The 16,716-nt window shown below is 37.3% G+C and overlaps 1 long non-coding RNA gene across 1 annotated transcript; it reads left to right on the forward strand.

Annotated features, from left to right (window-relative positions):
* The first annotated feature begins 10 nt into the window (after nt 1-10).
* Nucleotides 11-1,027, forward strand: LOC130960649 (uncharacterized). Its single transcript, XR_009079186.1, has 3 exons — nt 11-61; nt 279-401; nt 992-1,027. It is a non-coding gene; the product is annotated as an uncharacterized LOC130960649 (long non-coding RNA).
* The last annotated feature ends 15,689 nt before the right edge of the window (nt 1,028-16,716 follow it).

A 16,716-nucleotide genomic window follows, 5' to 3' on the forward strand; every position in this document is an offset into this window, starting at 1 on the left:
TGGCAGGGACTGTAAATACATGCAGCAATCAGATGCTCCAGATTATTTGAAGCATGTGGAGGTGCTTCCTTTTCTTTATCCCCTTCTATTATCTTGTTAGCTTGAATTGTTGGTATTTGTATGTGCTCCTTTAAGTAGTTCTTTAACTATTGGATCTTGCCATGCCATGTATGTATTTTATCTGATCATGCATAATAGTTATCTTTGCATAGTTGAACCCTTCCTGCATATCACATTGTTTATGTACTGAATGGATATTTTTGTACTCATTTTTGTAGACAAGATTGCAAGAGGAACATGATAGATGCCTGATCTACTTGGAAGCGAGTACTAGGAAGCCGCTGATAGCCACAGCAGAAAAGCAACTTCTTGAACGCCATATACCTGCCATTCTTGATAAGGTTGTGACTGTTACCAGCTTCATGATTTTTCTGGGTGTTCAATTCCCTCCTCCCTTCTTTTTTCACCTTACATAGCTTGATTATTATTAGGGGTATAGTGATTTCATTTGATTTTGACTTTAGCTTGATTATTGGGTCTTTATTGATCAATTGATCAATTAATTAATTAATTCAACACAATTTTGTTCTGTTTTTTATTTTCTCTATTCTTGCTATGGTTTGTTGTTCTTTACTGCTATTTATTTATTGTTCTTGGCTTCTTGCTATTGTTTGTTCTTGATTTTCTGTTCTTAATTTGTTGTTCTTCATTGTTGTTATTTTTTTGTTGTTAATTTTTAATTTGTTGTTCTTTACTGTTGGCTGCATCTACTGTTATTTTCATTTTGAATTTGTTAATTGTTGATTTTAATTTATTGGTTCTGTTATTTTTTGTTCTTGATTTTAATTTTTTATCTTCGCTGCTGTTCTGATGACTGCTATTTTTTGCATTTAATTTATTGTTGATTAAATAATTTATTGTTTTGTTTTTGGTTTTGATTCACTGATGTGCTGTTATTTACTGATGTTATTTTTCTGTGACATTTTTGCAGTTTGACCACAGTATAAGTGACAATATTGGTAAAACTGAAGGTGGAATTGGCGGACATGTTCTTTGTGCAATTGATATGCCACGTTTTAGGTGTTTGCATTTTTCATTTTTTTTTTAATTTTCAATGTGAAATGAGGTACCGAGATGTGTATTTTTCACTTTTGCTTGCTTAGTTTACTAAGTCATCTTATTTCAAGCTATTGAAAAGATAGAGTAGGCATTTGATCAAGCCCAAATACTTGGTTATTATTAGGTTAAGCTTCAATACTTACTTTCTTGAAACATGGTTTGAACCTTTTTAAACGTGTATAATTTTGATGAACTAATTTATTTTGTATGTGATATTTTTTAGTTCAATGACTAAAATAAAAAAAATTAGGTTTATTTTAGTATAGCGACATACATGCTGTTGATGATGGTGACAAATTAAAGACTCTATTGCGACTATAACATTTATGAGATATCTATCGATTTGTTACTAGTTTAAAAGAAAATTGTGATGATATTTTGTGATAGTATTATAATTAATTGATTATATATTATTTCCTAGCAAGTTAGCGACTATATTATAACTCTACTTTCTCGTTTAAAATAGCTATTGTTTAGCGACAAAATTCTTACAAATTTGATTAAGGATTTTCAAAGATTAGCTACAAAATGTGACAGATTTGCAATCATATTAGCGGATAACTTGCGACAAGTTAGGTTCGAAAAAATTATTCGCTAATTAGCGTCAACTAAGCATTCCATTTTGTCTACGAAGTTAGCTTGTATTTAGCGATAAGTCTGCTGCAGTAAAGTTTGTCGCTAATTAGCGACTACCGTTTAGTCTATTTCTTCTATGGAATTAGCTTTTACTTTAATGATAGATTTACGACTATCTATTCGGTAGCTAAAAAACTTTCCAATGAAATAGTGACTGTTCTGTTTGCCTCACTGATCTGCGACTTGTAATTAGCGAGGAAAACATTAGTTGCTACGCGGTAGCTAATTCGTCCCAAATTATATTTTGCGTCAGATTAGCGATGATTTTATGACTCTTTTTGTTGTAGCTAATCGACCATATTCTTGTAGTGACAAGACATCAAAATATTACATGTAGATAACTAAAGTCATTATAAGACTCATTCCATCTCATCCAAAATACAAGTATGAGAATAGAACAATTAGGCAGCACCATTTCCCTTCTTCTGGATTTTCTTCAGTGCAACCCAAAAGCTTTTGAATTACTCTTCGCATGTATTGAATTGCAAACTTTACCTACAACATTAAAAATCAAACAAAATCAGCTTAACAATAGTAAAACTTTTACCAAATTTTGATTCAGCATTAATTATAAGTATAAAAACAACTATATATACTCACAGTGAACTTTGAAAGATGAACTTTATATGTATCTACAAGTTCCATCATCAAATCAACCAAATCAGAGAATGGACTATCTAAAACCATCCCTGCAATTGACGGATCCTCAACTCCATACATAAGGCTGAAGAGAGTCACATAATTAATGGCATGATATACCGGTCAAAATGATAAGTTGAATCCTTAGATGCACTTAACAAGGAGAAAAAAATTGATTCACATTGGAACAAAAACATACATGAGTTTCCAATTCAACAAATAAAATTACCTAAAATAATTTTTGCTCATGAATATAATATGAAATTCTTAGTGCTACAGAGATACAAAAATCTACTTCTCAAGAATCACAATGATGGAAACACCCTCTTTCACAAGCCATTTCAGCCACCATATAATGGACTGTAATCCCTTTATGTTTTATATGATTCTTAGTTCCTTACAAATAACCACAAAATCTTAATGGAGGAAGTATTTAACAAATTAATGAGATCTCTTCGGTGGTAACTAATTATGACAATGCATTAACTGTGAATTAAACCCAAGTTTTTTTCCCTACAAACCCATTGTTGCTTAGCAAGCCATTTCTAACCCTCCTTCCAAAGAAAAAGGTCGAAGCTAGAAAGTGAATGATAAAAGCCTACCTAATTATAGCTTCCATTGAGATACAAATCCAACAAAAAAATCTTCTATTGGAATTTAAATGTGAGAATTTGTGTCATCCTACTATAGCTTTATTTTTTAAAACTTAATAACTAAGTAATTGTTTCATGCTGACATTATAGGTAAGGAATACATTGTGTGGCATCCAAATATAATTTCAAGAGATGAAAAAGCAAGTTAAAAAATTGTATATCTTTTAGCATAAAGCCATAACTCTACAATAACTATCATGTTCAAGCATATATCTACAAGTCCTAATGTCTTACAAGTTATAATATCCAATCTACGCTGAAATATATTAGCTCTAGACTAAGTTTATAGGTTCATGATCCTCATTTAAGCCAACAATTGGTTGCCTAATCATTCACCCTTTTGCCATGACTTTTTATGTTCATGGGAAATTAAACAGAAGAAGAAACAGATTTACATTCTCACATAGCTAACATTGAAAAGCTTTACTGAAATTATGAAATCTACTTTTTCATGTTTACATCTACATCCTTCCGTTGATACCATTTCCCTCTCAGCATGAACTCTTGATCCAATAAGTCGCTCTTAGGATCATATTCAGCTTTGCACCCCGCCAATGAAAATAAAAATAGAGCAATTAGCAAGGGAAGCAACCAAGTAATACAAGTCAATACAGCTTTCTGAAAATTATATAGAAGACAAGTGCATAATAATGATAATATGCATAGTTTGGTCACAAGGCCAACATCTCAAGAGAATATGTCTTAGCATTATGGCCTGAAAAAACCTTTTCTTTAACCCAATGTCTCTATTTATACCAATATAATACTCAACCACTTAGAGATAAAACGTCAAATACCTAAAGACTAGAGTTATCAAAATTTAGGATCTGGTAGTTACAGATTATTCCATTATATAAAACTATAGATCTCATTTTAATAAAATTGACAGCAATAAGAAATTGAATACTAGGTAACAATAAATCAGATGGTGACAAAATTTCAGATGTTCATTCAGAAAAAGAAAAAACAGCATACCTCATAAGATTGTCTAAATGGGAGCAGGACTTATAAAATTGCATGATCTAGTTATCCACAACACAGAACAATATATCACTAGCACAAAATATAGTGTGTAAGAGATTCTTTTTTATTATTGTTATTTATATATTTTAAAAGGAAAGTGAAAAACGAATACCTGAAAAATCAGGGAAATAAGAAGTAAGAAGTTCCCCAACGAATACAAGAAGGATAGTGATGTTGAGGGTGGAATTTGCGGCAGAAACCCCCAAAGGAAAAGAGGCGGAATTTGAGGACGCGACACCGATTCACCTCCAGGGACGGCGAGCTCCACCGGTGGCGACTGGGTGCGGTGGCGGTGACGAAAATCGGCTCCCCTTCTCTCACGCGCTTCATTGGCTTCCGTCAATCTCTTTCAGCATCGCTCTCCCTTTCTCCTCAGTTCACGATTCCAACAACAGTGGCGGTCTCCATAGTTGCAACAACAAAGCGTGACAGTAATGGCGCGAAACAGCGCCCCTCATCATTTTCTCTCACGCTGGCTTTCTCTCTTTCTCTTCTTGTCTGCAGTAGTGCTGACGAAGAACCCAGTAGCGACAACGAGTGATCGCCGGTGATGTGAGCAGCGACAGCTCCACGGCGATGAGCTGGGCGCGACACTGACACGCTCTTCTCCCTCTCCTTCCCTTCTTCTTCCCCCTCGAGCTCCCCCTATTTCTCGTTTCTTTCCTTTTTTGAACGTGTATGTGTGTTGTGTTTTGATTTAGGGATTGGGGAATTAGGGTTTTATTTAGGAATTTTAGAGTTAGAGTTAAATATATATGAGTAATATAATAATTTTACAAAATATTTGTGATAGAATAATAAACTAAAATTTAAATATAATATTGTAAGGATTATTTTTAGAATAGATAAAATTTCATTTATCAAGATATCATTGAGTTCAAATAATTATTTCTAATTTAAATTATAAAGTAAACATACTAATTATATTTTATAAAATACAGTTAAATTCAAAATATCAATTACTTAAATTAAATTATATGACCTTTCATTATTTTTCCATCATAACTTTAATTTCAATTTATATAAAATAACTAATTAAAATAAAAGTTGTAAAAAATCGTGACCATAGACACTTTTTTGTCACTATAAAAAACCGTGACCATAGACCCCTTTAGGTCACCCTTTCGAAAAACTATGACCATAGACCCTTTTTGGTCATTGTAAAAAACCGTGACCATAGACACCTTTAGGTCACCCCCAAAACCGTGACCATAGACTCCTTTAGGTCACCCCCAAAATCGTGACCATAAACCCTTTTAGGCCACCCCCAAAACCGTGACCATAGACCCCTTAAGGTCACACCCCAAAATTGTGACCATAGACCCTTTTAGGTCACCATTTTTTGAAAAACCGTGACTATAGCCCCTTTTTGGTCACTGTAAAAAACCGTGACCATATACCCTTTTAGGTCACCACTAAAACCGTGACCGTAGACCCTTTTAGGCCACCCCCAAAACCGTGACCATAGACCCCTTTAGGTCACCCTCAAAACCGTGACCATATACCTTTTTAGGCCACCTCCCAAAACCGTGACTACAGACCCTTTTAGGCCGCCTCCCAAAACCGTGACCATAGACCCTTTTAGGTCACCCTTTTTTGAAAAACCGTGACCAGCCATAGGCCTTTTTTGGTCACTGCAAAAAAATTGTAACCATAGACCACTTTAGGTCACCCCTCAAAACCGTGACCATAGATCCTTTTACGCTACCATTTTTTAAAAAACCGTGACTATAGGTACTCTATGGTCACCCTTTCCAAAAAATCCGTGGCCATAGATTCAAAATATTGTAGTGTAATATGCAGTTTTTCTAAAGTTTCAGCGCTCCCACTACGTATCATGTATATCACAAACATGGAGAAGAAGAAGAAGAAAAAGAAGAGAGGGATAAAGAAAAAAAAAAGAAATTAACTTTTCTAAACATCTGAAAAGTTAGGGTTAAATATAGAAGGAGAGACCAAATTATGTAAAAATTGAAATTGTACTAACTAAACTAGTTGGATCCTCCAGCATGACAAGGTAATGCCATGTGGACACTGTGGCAGCTGAGTCATTACCGAAAAGATCCAAAGACCACTATGGTGTCCAAAATTGTATCTGGAAGACTACGATAGTAAAATTAAAATCTCAAAGATTACTTGAACTATTACATACTAGGGTCTTCTATTTCAATTCAGAAATTCTTACATGCCCCTGGATGACATCGACTCTTTTCATCAAAGCAATTAAGTGGTCTAAGAAGTTTGGCAGCCTTGTATTTTTCAATTTGAACTTGCCATTACCTTTATGGAGATCACGCGATGAGACAAGAGAAATAATAAAAAGAGCATAGAATGAAGTAGGCATCATTGAATTTTCAAGAACGGAGTTTAGAATTCCTTCTAGATGAAAAATATTATAAACTACCAGCCGCAATACTACGCAGAGTGTTATGACCATTGATCGCCTTAAGTTCCTGTTTGTGAGTTGTAACTGATGGTACTATTAGGGTTCACTATTATACCCCAACTTTTGACGGCATGGTGATTGGAATCGAAGATGTGCTCATAACCCCATTTACTTGTGATAGAATTGGCTCCAGTGATGCCGTTGTTGCTGCTATTTTAAAAAAACTAACCACCTGCCTGGAAATATTTGAAAATCAAGATGTTTTGTAAAGACAATTACACTTTGCTATTACAGCTGGAATCGTAGCACAATGGATAATTGGTGCAATTAGGAGAATCTTAAGGAACAAGTATATGTACCTTCATTATTGTGGTGATAAAAATGGTTCGTGTAACTTTCCATCTCAAAGGAGAGGCATAAGAACATTGTTCTTACCGGGTTGAGCCGAGGTATAGGTCGTCCTTCTTAGAAAGTCGGCCGATTTCCGAGGTATGATGTGAACCACGTCGACGAAAGAAGAGCCTGGGAGGTGGGTACCTGCAAAGGCACTCCGACGCTCAAGTCAGTAGAAGAATGTATGTATGGAGGTTTTTCTCAGAAAGATTGCTTACCTTTTTCGTTCCTGCTTCTCTTTTTTATACTTGGTCGGATAGAGTTGATCATTTTTTCTGAGTCATAACGTCAGGAAAGAGAATTAACCACCTGTCCGACGTTATGAAAATAAATGCTGATTATTGCAAATGTTCGGTTATAATTGTGGGTACGTTACCGAGCTATAACTCGTAACCGATTTTACTGGTCATATCACAGCCCCCAAGCTTGGCCTGGCCTTGAGGAGACGGGTTGAGCTTCTGACGAGTTATAGCTCGGTATACGGATCCCCCAAGTCAACGTGGCTCACTTCGGGTTTACCTTTGGTATATAGAAAGATTTTGAAATATTTCATTTCATTGGGTGTTGTGCGTGGTCATTATTATGACTTGGTTCAACTTTCAATGTTCCTTTTTAACCGTTTTAAGTGGCCTTAATTAAACAGCCTAGATTGAATCATGGAACTGAAAGGTTTATTAAACTAGTGGTTTAGGTTCAAAATTGAATCTCTGCGTAGTGTGTTTAAGTGGGAGGCAACAGTTTTCATAGAAGCATGAGTACAAGAGGTTAGTAAACCTTCTTCGTTTTTACTGTTTCCAGTATTTCCTTCCTGTTTTCCTTGAGAATGGGTGAGATTAAGAAAAAATTGTCACCTCAAGTTGAAAATGATGAAGATTATAACTGGCTTGATAAAGACGTTCAGATACGGGCTTCGTTGTTTTCTGATACTGAGAGTGTGAACAGGGTAAACTTGGGTAGGGTTGTGAGGACTGGTTTTCACTGGAACTGCTGCCATGCAGTCGGTCTGATCGTGTTTTTCACAGAAAAAATGATTTTCAAAGTTTTTATATGTACAGTTGTGTCATGGAGGAACTGCGGGTTAAACTTCCTTTTACTAGCTTTGAATGTAACGTGTTGAAGCAAATGAATTGTGCCCCTTCTCAAATACACCCGAATGGCTGGGCTTTTATCAGATGTTTCCAAGCTCTGACGAATTTCCTTGAAATTGAAGCAGAGCTGGAATTGTTTTTTTCCTTATTCCAAGCCAAAGGGGTATGGAAGGGTTTGTGGATTAATTTAAATAGTACTCCAGGTTTTTCTGTTTTCAAACTTTATAAATCCTCCTTTAAGGATTTCAAAGAAATGTTTCTGAAGGTAAAATCAGCTGATGATGAATTTCTGTTTTATCTTGATGAGCATTTGGGGGAAAAATTTCCCATGTACTGGTGTTGTCATCCGCAACACATACTGGGTCCTGAATTTATTAACAGTCGAAATGAATGTATTATTTTATTTCTGATTGAGATGGTTGGTAAAGGTGGTTTAATTTCTGTTTCTGATTTGCTTTGCTGGGAAGAAGATAAATCTGCTGTGATAAAGTATTTTGGTAAGGAGTTGGAAATTTTGTTTTCTTATTCTGATCCTTAGTATTTTTGATGTGTTGGTCAATTTTGTTTTTGTGTTGCAACTGGTAGCTTCCCTGGGGTAACGGCATCTAGCTTAAGGTCTCGGCTTAAGACAAAAAATTTTGAGGGATCTTCATCCAATCCGGACAAGGTGGATGGTGGTGCCGAAGTTAATCAACCCCTACCGAGGAAGAAGGCTATTGTTTTCAAAAAGAGGAAGTCAGAACTAGCTCTGGCAGATGAGGCACAAGGTAAGGACGGAAATGTGCGACTGGAAGATCTATCGAGCTTTTTAACAAAACAGGAGAGATTACACGCATTTGAAGAAGAAGGGGAGGGTTCTTCAATGTGGAATAAGAGGTTTTCTTTCAGCGTTGTGGCTGACAAGGTTGTTCAGACTATGACAGATATAAAACGAGTGGAGGAGGTTGGGGATATAGGGGTTGACCAATTCTTACAGGTTATCTGTTGCCTGTGTTATTGTTTTTTTTTATTTGAAGGGAAAATGCCTGACAATTGAATACTAATCTGAAATCACTAGGTACTAGGGTTTCGATTGGCTAGTATCGAGCATAGCCAGGAGAAAAAACATAAAAAGGCAATCTGTGAGACTTCCCAAGTTGCCGAGCTAAAGGAGCAGCTATTGCTGAAGGAAACAAGCTTGACTGACTTGAAGAAGAAGGTGTCTGAAGTTGAAACTGAGTTGAAGGTGGAAAAAGAATATCATGAAAAGATTTCTGATTTGTTGAAAAAGAAAGAAAATGACTTGACGAGTTTAAGTGATCAAGTTATCGAGGTTTCGGCCAAAATGAAAGAGCTCGAGAGTAGCAGGGAATTGGATATCCTAGATGCTTTCGCAGAGGGGTTTCAACGAGCTGTTAATCAAGCGAGGTTTCTTGTTCCTGATGGAGATTTTTTCGCTATGGATCCTGGCAAGATAATTCGGGATGGTAAGCTTGTTGATGACTAGGAGGCTGCCAAGGAGGGGGATGATAATTTGGGCGACTGATGTGTTAAGTAGTTTTTTTTTTGTGTTTTGAGGGATTTGTACCTGCTGTTGGAACTGATATTAGGTACTTTTTGTAAAAAACTGTTTTGATTAGGGGTGGGTTTTTGTTTCCTAATCATGTATTTCGTAGCCCAGAGTTGGCTTATATGACAGGTATAATTATCTGATTTTGCGCATTCGTATTATTTTAATGCGACTTTTTTATCCGATCAATTCCTCCTTTAAAGGAGGGTAAAGTTGCCTAGAATAAGTCCTCTCAAGGGGAAGGAGTAAAATATGCACGAATGAAAAAGTTACTTTTTATTAATAGCAGTACCTGTACAATCTCGTTTAGGTAAGCCAGCCTCATTAAAACCTCCACGAGCAAAAACCCTTCTGGAAAAAATTTTCATGGTAGGAAAAAGAGTACTGGCATGCTGCTTTATTAGCTGTAATATCGTTTCAGAGAGTTGATGTTCCATGTATTAGGAAGTTTGGTTCCATCTATCTCTTTCAGTTTATAAGCTCCTCAGCCTAGGACTTCATATATTCTGTATGGACCATCCCAAGTTGCTGCGAGTTTCCCATGGGAGGGAGGTCGGCGAGCTTGTTCTGTTTTTCTCAGTACTAGATCACCAATGTTGAAGGATCTTGGGATTAACTTCCGTGCATATCGTCGGCTAAGTTGTTGTTGTAATGCTTGGTGCCGAACAGTTGCTATTTCTCGGACTTCTTCAATTAGGTCGAGCTCTGCTTGTCGAGCTTGATCATGTTGTTCGGCCAATGTCTGCATTGAGCCCTGGGACACCTCTATAGGAATCATCACTTCTAATCCATAGACCAAACGAAATGGGGTTTCTTTGGTTGTCGAATGAGTCGTAGTATTATAGGCCCATAATACTTCCGGGACAAGCTCGGCCCATAATCCTTTTGCGCTGTCAAGCTTTTTTCGCAGCGCCCGGAGGATTACCTTATTAGCTGCTTCTGCTAGCCCATTGGACTGTGGATGTTCTACAGAGGCAAAGTGTTGCTTTATCTTTAAGTTCTGCAAAAAAGTCTTGAAATTCTGGTCAATAAACTGCCGACCATTGTTGGTTATGATGTGACCTGGTATACCAAATCTACAAATTATGCTTTTCCAAACGAAGCTTATCATCTGTGTTGATGTGATTTTTGCCAAAGGTTGTGCCTCAATCCATTTCGAAAAATAATCGATTGCAACTACCAAATATTTTACCTGTCTTGGGGCGATAGGGATTGGCCCAAGAATATCGATTTCCCATTTATCAAATGGCCAGCTTACCACTGAGTGATGGAGATGTTCTGCAGGCATATTAATGGTCGGCTAATGCTTCTGGCAATTGTCACAGCTTCTGACTTTGTGTTTGCTGTCTTCCCATATTGTTGACCAATAAAAGCCGGCTCGAAGTATTTTCTGTGCGAGGCTTCTAGCCCCGGAGTGTATTCCACAAATGCCTTCGTGGGCTTCGGATAGAACAAGGTCGGCCTCTAGCCTGTCCAAACATTTTAATAAAGGTCGAGAGTAACCTCGCCTATACCAAGTGTTATTCAACAAAGTAAAAAAGGAGGCCTGTCACCGGAATTTATTCTTATCTTCAATTTCATCAGGAATGGACCCAAAATGGAGGTATTGAATGTAAGACTGTTGCCAACTGTCTTTATTAATTATGTTCAAGATGTTAAATGTATCAATGCTTGGTTTATCTAGAGTTGACTGTAAAAGGGTGGCGGTGTGGGCTTGTGTTGTTGCTAATTTTGACAAAACATCTGCTCTGTGATTTTGCTCTCTAGGTATGTGAATCACCTCAATTTTAGAAAAATATTTTAATAGTTGTTGTACAATATCCAAGTATTTTAGTAAGATTGGGTCTTTTGTTTGAAAATTGTGGTTCACCTGTTGAACTACTAACAATGAATCACAGTAAACCTTTAAATTATCAATATGTAAATCGGTAGCTAACCTGAGCCGGCTATGAGGGCTTCATATTCGGCTTGGTTGTTGCTGGCCTTGAATGAAAATCTGAGAGAGTGCTCAAGAACTATACCCTCCGAGCTTTCGAGCAACATTCCAGCACCAGCCCCGTGAGGGTTGGAAGCGCCATCTACAAATAAGGTCCACTCTAGACTTGGTGTAACCGGACATGGCTCCGTGAGTTCAGCAACGAAATCAACTAAGTGTTGGAACTTGATTGATCCTTTTGGCTGATATTGAATGTCGAATTCTGAAAGTTCAATGGCCCATTTGATCAGCCTTCCTGCTAGTTCAGGCTTCAAAAGAACCTGCCGTAGAGGTTGTCCAGTCCCAACAATGATCGTGTGACTCGTCAGAGACGTCTGGACGAGAAAACTAAGGCCAAGGCGACTTTTTCCAACCTCGGGTAGCGAAGCTTGGCATTCTGTAATGATTTTCTCACAAAATAAACTGGCTGTTGGTCCTTATCTGTTTCTATTACAAGAGCAGAACTAATTGCAGTATCAGTGTGAAGGTTGTGGTAGGCTTAGAGAAGGGAGGTTGAATCTATGCCTTCCTTTTTGGTTGCTGTTATTACCCTTTTAAAACAAATTTGCAGTTTTGATTCTGTTTGAACTCAGCAGCGGAAATTTATGAGACAATTTATTTTTGTCTCATGAATATCAGAAAATAGAACACAGCAGAGAAGAGAAAAGCTAACACCAGCATGTATCCTGGTTCGGTTGCCTTGTGCTATGCAACCTACATCCAGTCTTCTCCACAACTATGGAAGAATTTCACTATAGTTAACAGTATTATAAACACCAATAACACAGGATTGACCCAATCCTTTCACACTCAAGTTCTAACCTAACTTGACATTGGCAATGCTAATACCTAACTATACCTCTTAGTGCTAATCCAACTAAGAAAGGAATACCTTACTACAAGATACAAGACACTTAACCAACCTAAAGAAATCTGAAAATAACCCTAGGCTTTTCTCTCAAGTGTTCCACTCAGCCTTTTTTCACTCATGGCTTTTTCTTGAGCTTTCTCACAATGCCTTTTCTCACAAGAAATTACAGAGAGATAAACTTAGAAAAGTATATTACAATCAGTAAAACATGAAGGAGATTGACTTCATCAACAGCCTCTGTGCTATGCGAAAAACCAGATTAGCAAGCCTCTGATTCAGTTCTTCATACTGGCGGAATGCACCTTTGATTAGGTTGCACTGTCCAGTTAGTTGAACTTCTTCAAAGAGCTCTTCTCATAACAAAACCTCAATTCACTGGTTTTCTCTCCTTGGTTTCTGAATGAACAGCAAACCTCTTTTATCTCCTTGCATGTTGATGGGTTCATCTTCCTAGGTCAACTCCTTGAGCACTGAGCTTTACCAACCCACAAGCTCACTTTTTCTTCTCAAACATCAAAGTAGGACCTTTGCTTCTGACTTTTCCAACTTGACCGAAAGCTATGAAGGAGTAACCGAAATTGTCTTCCAATGGTCAACCAAATCTGAACCATAGAGATGCAACTTAGTCCCCAAGAATCTCTTGTGACTGTGGATTTGTAGCAGTGAAGAACATAGATCAACTTTTCTTTTGAATGCCATTTTCGGATAGAGCAGAGAGTTGGGAAGAAGGGATGAAGATCTGATGCATGCAAGATGAGATGGATTACCTTTCTTAAGCTTGATTTGGTTTGGAATTTCTGTTTTAGCTTCTGTGCTTCAAGCTTCAACTCTCTCTTTCTTGCTTCTTTGGTTTCTAGCTTAGTGAAGAAGCTCTCTCTCTTTCTTACTTTTTCTGAAGTTGATTTGACTTGGTCAGAAAGTAGAGGAACGTTGCACTTCAAGAGGGAGAAGACTTCAATCTTACAAAAGAAGCTTTGTGAGATGGATACGGGTTTGGATTGAATTTCCATTAAGCAACCCGGTTGGCCCATCAGATCCTTTGGCTTTATTTCTTTTGGGCTAAGTTTGTTTATTTACCCATCAGCCTTGCTAAATTATTATTATACCATTTGGGCTGCTTAAAATGAACTTGGCCTGCAACATGAAATAAATAATTAGCAACATATACTTATTAACATTTAACACTAATTATTTATTTTGCCCAAAAATAATGTTTGTTATCATTAATTAATTTAGTTAATTTCTTAACTCAACAATCTCCCCCTTGATGACAAACATGATTTAAGCAATAATCAAAAGGAATTGAGTTTGAGTAAGGTTTGGAAACTCCCTTTGATATTTGTCATTTGCTTTTATGTTGCTCCCCCTTTCCTTTTCAATATTAGCTCCCCCTGGATTTATGCTTTCCTCTTTGCCCCTGTTTCACATTGTACTTAAAGAAAGCACAATAAAGAGCTATGCACACTGTATCTTGTATAAGGAATATCAAATGAGCAACATCACATAATCAGCCCAATCATCAAGCTAATATCATCAGCATCAGTATTCAGCATGTAGAATCAAATTTTAGTGCAGCAATTAGACAAAAATTTCAAAAGAAATACTGATAGTTACATCAATGCCAAAAAATTGCTTATCCTACTATTACTCCCCCTTTTGTCATCAAGGGTGGACGACTAGCAAGATCAACAAAAATAGTAAAACAAATCCTGCAAGAAAGGTTAGATCACAGTTCAAAGTCCTAACTAAACCATCAACAGTGCAGCAGTATTTAGAGTTATTACAGTCATCCAAAATGAAACAGTTCAACAGTAGTAAAATAAATAGAATTCATGAGACAAAAAGAGCAACAGCAACAGTTTTCATGAGACAAAATCTAGGCATCAGAACCACTCCCCTCCGAAGTAGCTTCCTCTTTAACATCAGTGGCAACGTCTTCATCATTTTGAAGGTTATCAATGAAGGTGATGAGCACAGCCACCCTATCCCTCGATTTCTTCAGAAAGTTCTCATGCTTGCTAGCTAGTTTCCTTTGTTCCTTGCTCATGGCAATCAAGTGATTTGATTGGGAGACAAACTCTTGAGCAACATCCTTAACCATATTTAGCAGAGTAGATTTCTTTCCAGTGGAGATGGATGTTCCCTCAGTGGAAGGAGCAGGAGAATCCTCGGGGACAAAATCATCATCTTCATCATCTAGGATAACTTTTTCAGATCTAGTGGGTCCTTTGTTCTGTTTCACTGAACCATCTCCCTTTAGATATGAATGTCTATTTTCATATTTCTCATTGGTCAAGTCAACACCAAAATACTCAAAAATACAAGTTAGAAACATGCCATAAGGAAGAGCTTTGTCCTTTTCACTTCTAACAGAATCAAACATGTATCTAACCATCAAATATGCAAATGAAATTTCAGTTTTGGTGAGAATGGAATATAATACTAGAGTGTCAGTGTATGAAACCCTTTGATATGAACCACTTTGGGGAAGTATAATGTGGTTGAACATTCGGTGCAACTGAGCACGTTCATATCCTAGGGCTTTGTGTGTGGGTGTAATGCCATATATTAAGGAGACATGTTCACAAATACTAGCCAAGGCATCATTGTAAGAAACACCAACTCCTTCATCCCACTTAACTGATGTGTAGGCACAAGGCCCAACATCAGTGTACTTCAAAGCATCACTGATGGTCTCATTGTTTAAAACGATATCTCGGACCTTGACATACGAATGAGCAGTGCCTTCATGATAAGCATGTTTGCATAAAACTCTTTGACCAACAAGGGATAGACAGGTTTTTTGATGTCAAAAAGGTGATTCCAGTCCAGAAAAATTAAGTTGTCAACAAAAGGAAAACCTTTTCTTTTCAAAGATGGCAAATCAGCTAAAAATGAAGGACACAGGGTACGATACTAGATAACCCCTTCATAAAAATCATAGTTCATGGCAGATTTGAATCTATAAGGGTTATAGTTCGAATGAGAGGTCAAAAAGTGAGCTTTGTGATCAAACGGCCCAATGTCAGGTTCACTAACTGATTTGAGAGGAACTCGAGTTTTACCTCTCTGTGATCGCACAGGAATTGACCTTGCCCTGGGTTGTGGTGGCTCGGGAACAGGTTCCTCCGTCGCCGGACACTTCCCTTTGGATGAGGATGGCTTTGCAGAACCAGGTTTTGAGGAGCCAGGCTTGGAAGGTGTTGCCTTTGGCGGTGGCGTCAGCTTGGCTGAGACAGGGATCCTTGGTGTGGTCTTGGTTCAGGCCATGGGACTAGAGCGAGGAGGAGAGGTAGGAGGAGATGGTGACGGCGTGAAGGTTCGGTCTTGGGAGCGAGTTGCAGGTTTGGTGGGTAGCTTGTAAATCTTTTCACGAGGAGCCCTTTTTGCAATGGTTTTCTTCCTCATTTGGTTAGATTCAATCTTTTGAGGGAAGAGGAGCAGTAAAGTGAGTGGGAAGAAATTGAAAAGTGTGTGGAGAAGTTATGGAGGGAAGAGAGGGAGTGTTGGTAACCATACCCAAAAAGTGGATTTCTAAAACCATGCAACTGCATCATCATTTGAAAAGACTTGAAAAGACATGACCTCATAAAAGAAAGATTTTATTGGATTTTGAATTAAAAACATGAAATTAAATTTAAATTTTGAAAGACAACAAAAATTAAACTGAACCAAAGTAAAAAAAAATTAAGTTGGATTAAAAACCATTTCAGGCCACAAAAAAAACTTTTAAAGAAAACTTAAACACACAAGTCATAAACGAAATAAACAAGCAAGAATGTAACATTCATATTGGGTCCAGATGTGGTTTGAATTAATGAAATACATAGGACAACTTAGATCTGAATTGAGGTTGGCCCAGATTGATTTTTCACTAGCAATAAGCCCAGAACACGCTAACTTGAAAGAAGCGTTCATCACCTGCCCAGAATTATCTCATACCTGTTCATGAGACAAAAAGCTCCAGCATGTGCATCAGCATTTTTCAAATAAAGAATCATAACTCAGAATTCCTAGACAAGTCCTAAGCATGCAGAATCTATCCTCAGCTAATGGTTTTGTAAAAATATCTGCTAATTACTCCTCTGATTTAACAAATTGAATGCAAATGTCCCCCTTTTGGATATGTTCTCTTATTGAGTGAAATTTCACTTCAATATGCTTAGTCCTAGAGTGAAAAACTGGATTTTTAGAAATATTAATGGCACTCATATTATCACACATCAGGGGTATATTTTCAGCCTTTAATTTGTAATCAGCGAGCTGTGTTTTTAACCATAAAAGCTGAGAACAACAAGAAGAAGCAGCTATATACTCAGCCTCTGCAGTGGATAAGGCCACTGTTGGTTGCTTCTTACTTGACCAAACATTTAAGGACTTTCCA

This window comes from Arachis stenosperma, chromosome 2 (assembly GCF_014773155.1).
Source record: "Arachis stenosperma cultivar V10309 chromosome 2, arast.V10309.gnm1.PFL2, whole genome shotgun sequence".
NCBI lineage: Eukaryota > Viridiplantae > Streptophyta > Magnoliopsida > Fabales > Fabaceae > Arachis > Arachis stenosperma.